Consider the following 6,245-nt stretch of genomic DNA (forward strand, 5'->3'; position numbering starts at 1 on the left):
GGTAAGTCCATCAAGTCCACCTCATAAGGACCACCATGTTGGAACAAAATGAGTAACAATGCCTCTTAAGTTTTAATGATAATAAGGTATTAAAAGTTCAATTGTATATGCTAATATTTGTTCAAGTGTGCAGGACCATAGACTAAAATTCTTATGTCTTAAAGCAAAGTATTGGTTATGGAAGAACAAAATTAAAGTAAAGGAATTTTCAAGAGAAGCTTAGTTGCAAGTCAGAATCTGAAGAAGTCGGAGTCTGAAGACCATCTAGAAGTTGACTATCAGAGTCTGAAGTTCACCCAGAACCTGAAGATTCATTAGAAGCTGAAGTGAAGAATCTGAAGCTAGTTATTATGGATATTTGAAGACACAAATATGCAGAAGGAATAGAAGACTGAATCAACGGATATTTTGAAGAATTAGAAAGGCTTTGGATGCTTATCCATAGAGAAAGGACAGTGAAGGACAATAGTACAATTGTATAACCACTACCTCCATTACTCCAACATTTCATGCGCATAGTACAAGCTACACATGTGTCTCTACTGGTTAATTCTCATATCAAGGAATGGTTTTCAAATTATTCCCTCCTAGGATATTAACCATAACAAGTAACAAATCAATGATGATTGATCAAGCTTCTACAACGTCTCTTTCATACATCTATATAAAGGAATGGAGACTTGAAGATTAGTAGAGACTCTACAACATTTTACTTGTGCCAAAACACTACTGAAATTGTTGTGCATCAAACTCTTAAAATTTCTTATGAACTTTCATATCTTTGAAATCTGAAATTGTTGTGCATCAAACACTTAAATTTTTTTATGAACTTTCATATCTTAGAAATTTTAAATTCTTAGAGTCTGAACTGTTTTGTATTGTGAACATCACTGATTGTATATCAAGTGTTCAACCCAAACTTATTCTTTGTAATTTTTTTGTTTAGGAAGTCTCTTGCTTTTGTGATGGAGCATAGGAAATATCTTGCTTTTGTGCTTGAGTATTTGAAGTCTCTTGCTTATGTGCTTGAGCAATTGTAATCTTGTGTGATTATAGTGAAAATATCATTGGAAGTGCAAGGGGGACTGGACTACTTCCGGATTGTGGAAGGAACTAGGATAATTGCTTGTGTCTCTTTCTTCTCTCTCTCTCTCTCTCTCTCTCTCTCTCTCTCACACACACACACACACACACACACATTCTCTCTCTATCTCTTTTATATTTGTTGCATAAGACTCTTTACGTTGTTCCAGATTCTGAACACTATCAGACTATGGACTCTGGACTTAGTTAAAAAGATGAGAAAAGTCTAACACAATCCAACCCCCCCTTCTTGTGTTTTTCTCACATTCACACCCAACAATTAGGGTTATGAACTAATTAAGAGCTAAAATCTCAATATTCCCACAATGCATTGCTACATGACATGTAGATGAGAAGTGTAAGACAACTTAGCATTCATATGGCTTCATTTGACCATGGAGGGGATCCAACATATTTTCCTTAACACAAAGTCTTAAGCACCATTCCCCTTGACGATTCAAGCACTAATTTCCGCATTAAATCTTTAGTTAGAGGATCCACGAAGTTCCTCGCATATCTAATGAACTCTAAGGAGATCACACCATTTTTCAACAATTCTCTTATTGAGTTGTGTCTGACACGTATGTGACTCCCCTTTCCATTATAAAAATTATTCATTGCTATTCCAATAGCTGCCTATGAATCACAATGAAGAGAAGCCGGTATAGACCGTTTCCCCCACAATGGCACATCCGCCATCAAGTTTCTCAATCATTTTGTTTCTTGATCATACAGATCAAGAGCAATGAACTTTGACTCCATAATATAATGCTCTATACAAGTTTGCTTGGGGGACTTCCATGATATGGCTCCTCCACCTAAATTAAAAATATACCCACTGGTGGAAATGGTCTCATCATTATCAATAACCCAAGTTTCATCACAAAATCCTTCTAACAAAGCAAGAAATTTACAAAAATGCAAACATCAATCCATAACACCCTTAACATACTTGAGTAAAAGATGAATTGCAGTCTGATGTTCATTACCTGGGTTGTGAGTACATCAACTTAGTGTACTCACATCATATGCTAAGTCAGGTCTAGTACAATTCATTAGAAACATAACACTCCCTATGATTTTAGCATATTTAACTAGTGAAACACTAGAACCGTTGTTTTTCTTAAGATGTATGCTACGATCATAGGGAGTTTTCGCAGGTAATTCATCATAATAATTAAACTTTTTAAGTATCTTTTCGATATAATATGATTGACAAAATGAAAAACCATTATCATTTTTTTCTCATTTTAATTCTAAGATCACATTAGAATCTCCTAGATCTTTCAAATCAAAATGAGAAGATATAAATGATTTGGTTTCTTTCACTATAGTCACATTAGTGCCAAAAATTAACATGTGTTAGATGAATTCCTTTCCTAACAATTCAGACTAAACCCGAGAGTGTTAGATGAATTCACAACATAACCCTCACTTACTAGAGTATGGTCAACTTTTTCATACCATTGTTTAGGAGCCTGCTTAAGGCCATATAATGATTTTCTCAACTTACACACTTTATTCTCTTACCTTGAATCACATAGCACATAGCCCTCGGGTTTCTCCACATAGATTTCATCTCTCAAGTCACCGTTAAGAAAAGAGGTATTTACGTCCATTTGATACAAATTCATGAATAGTAGCTAAGCCAACTAGAGAACGAAATATGGAAATCTTAGTAACCGAAGAATATGATGTATAAAAAATAGTCAATTTCTTTCTTTTGTGTGTAACTAATGGTCGAATTTAGACAAGTGTATCAAATTGTTTACCAAGTAATAAATTGTAAGTAGAGTATCGTATCCACAGCGATTGTTGTTTCAACTAGGCAATTCGCGTTAATTATTTATGAATAATAAAACAATAAATAAATATAAAAGCAAGCATCAAAAGTACAACAACAACAACCATGTAAGAGATTTGAAGAAGTTTTACATTGGTAGTTGAGGCCTAACTAAAACAATAGCCAGGTCTTGAACTGAAGAAGCTGGGACTTGAACAAACGTACAAGGCATCAAAAGTACAACAATGTTATTATTAGAATTTTGCTCTTCACCCAGCATGTTTTGCTCCCACCCTGCAGCCCTTCCATATTTACCCTTGCGCATGTTAACTAACGCAAGTGTAATACTATGCGTTAGTTAACATGCGTTGCGCAACTTAAGTAACGCAAGTGTTAAACACTGCGTCAGTTAACTTGCACACTCATTAATCACTGCGTGAGTTAACTCACGCACCCATCACGCACCCAATTGCACATGCGTGAGTTAACTCACGCACACTCTGTGCATACAACCAGAAGAGGCAGAAACCTCTTTTTTCCTTATTTTTCAATCATTCTTTCATACATTCATTCAAGAACAGAATTTTCATCATTCATTCAATAATACATTCAATCAACAGCAACTCATAATTATATTACAAAAAATAACGGGATAAAATAAGCGAATAACATAACGGATAATGTCATAAAAACGCTAAAAAGCGTAAGTGTAATAGGAGTACAACGAAATCCAACAAAATGTCAAACAAATAATAAAACTACACAAGTCATAAAACATAAAAGCCAAGTCATGCCGGTCCATCCCGTGGACTCCTACTCCTCCTCCGCGGTGTCGGCATCTGCTCCAGCATGCTCCACTCAGACTGTATGCCCTATATGATCCGAAGAACCTCTGGATTACCAAAAACATCTGGATGCTCAAGTGCACTGTTCACTCTAGCCCTGATGTTGCTGATGATCTGGTATGGGTCCGGAGGATGTCTGGCCCACTGCTACTCAACAAGAACCTCCTCGTAAGCAAGGACAGGACAAGGAGGGGCATCAGCTGCGTAGTCAGGAATGGCCGCAGGGGGGTTCACAATAGGATGTGATACTCTAACGAACCATTTCATGTACCCCTTAGTATGAGCCCACGGCTGGTTATCCGGAACCGGATGACCCCTCTGCTGATGGCTGAGGACATGTAGAGCAAACTCAGTGAAGGCCTGGGCCACATCATCCGCCGCAAGATCCTCTATGTCTGTAGGAGGCCTGGGAATTCTCTGGACATACCCGTACTGCCTAAGAACCCGCTCTGGAAAGTGACGGACCATCCTGTCTCTGCCGGCCATGATCCATCCTGAGTACCAGCATATATCCTGAAAGGGCGTGAGGTGTCGTCGTCTCTCGTACGGCATCCAGGTGACATGAGAAAGGTCCATCGAATCGATGGCAGCTCTATAGTGATGAGGATCAATAAAGCCCCTGGGAGGTTTCCATTGACTCACAAGTGGGGAAACAGTAGGGTCGTAGGCATCATCATCATTCCTGGGAATGATGTTCGAGAAGTGCGCCAAAGTCCATCCCTGCAAACACAAAGAAACAAATATTTATATCACCGCAAGAATTATACAAACAACTAAACATTTACGATCGAATAAGTAAAAAAGAAGAAAAACAATTACTACCACAAGCAATGTCATGTAACCGCCAATGGAGGCCACAGATGAGTCGGAGGTAAGAGATAACTGCTCATATAGGAAAGCAAGTCCCATCCCACCCCATGACCAGCTGTCCAACTCGTCCATATCTTGCAGCGCAAGCAGCCAAAGCAGATTAATGTTTTTGCTGTTCTTGGCGGAAAAAATGGTCCAACCAAGCAAGAGCAACAGAAACGCCTTAACGCAGGCTAATCTAACTACAGCTCGCTCGTTCTCCTCCTCAACTGTGTCAACCTCAAGAAGTTGATTACACCTATTCAAGAGCTCCTCATATCGCCTCTTCAGTACACCAAAACTGATGTGAGAACCACCCTGTTTTATCAGCTCCTTAGCGGCATCCTCCTCTGTAAACAGTAGGTCCGTCTGCATCATCTCTAACCCCTCCTCACGGGTTAACTCTCTATCAGGAAGGAGTCTCCCAGTGATGGGAATGCCTATGAGACACGCCACATCATCTAGTGTGATGGTCATCTCTCCAACCGGTAGATGGAAGCTGCTGGTCTCCGCATGCCATCTCTCTGTCATGGCACAAACGAACCCGTGAGATATGTTCTCGTACCCACTAGTCAGGAGGGGAGTCAGACCAGACATATTCACTTCATCCCAAAACCACCGATTTTGTTCCCCCGGAATAGGCAATGCCAAATTTTTAATGCTCAGCTTCTTCCCGTGGGAGATACCTTTCACCCTATGTTTTCTTCGAAACTGAAATACAAAAACAAAACACAACAAACAATAAGTCGTTAAATAAATAATAAGTAAAACAAACATTAAATATATGCTAACATAAATGTTAATTCTAACATTAAATAAGTAAAATAATAATTAGAATAAGTTGTATAAATAGTAAAAGAAGTAAAATAAACATTAAATTATACTTACATCGGCATCAACCCATATCCTACATGCCACATGTCCGCCAAAGTTAGGTAAAAGCGAGAGTTCAGAAGGCCCCCCTGCATAGCCGTCCGGACCGGCCTCGTACACCACCCTCGGCACCCCCTGAAAACGAGGCTCGGGCTGCTCATGCTGCTCAGGCTGCTCAGGCTCATCATTCTGCTGAGGCTCCTCAATAACAGGCGGCTCCTCAACAACAGGCTCCTCAATAACAAACTGGTACTGGTGAGGCTGAGGCTCCTGAAACTGATACGTATCATGCGGCTGCTGATAGACCTCATAATGCGGCTGATACTGCGTCGGGTCCATAGTTTGGGATGGACCCGTCTGCGACGTTGACCCCTCTGCAGCGTCATCTCCATCTCTAGCAAGTCTCGTGCCCCCACCTCTCCCTCGACCAGCCATAGGAGGGCGTAGTGCTTGCTTCTCCCTCCGTGCACTACTAGTAGAATTCTGCACTCTCCCTAACCTAAGTCTGTCATTCGTCACCTCAGGCGGCCTCTGAGACGTATTCCTCCGAGACATATCTGCACAACATTTAAAGAAGCAAAAAATCAATGACACATTTTCACAAGGACATTGTGTCATTTCTAACAATTCAACAACAACACTAATATTTCGACAGTGTCATTTCAATCCGTAAACTACCACATTGCAGTCAAACATGTTATAATCAAAATTAACAAACCATGTGCTAACTAATTTGTTAAGTCACAATCCAAAAAAACAAAAAAATGACCATTGAGACATTTTACCAAACACATGGTGTGCAATTTTCAAAC

Source organism: Medicago sativa, chromosome 7, assembly GCF_051527215.1.
Source record: "Medicago sativa cultivar Bolivia chromosome 7, Bolivia_mono, whole genome shotgun sequence".
Lineage (NCBI taxonomy): Eukaryota > Viridiplantae > Streptophyta > Magnoliopsida > Fabales > Fabaceae > Medicago > Medicago sativa.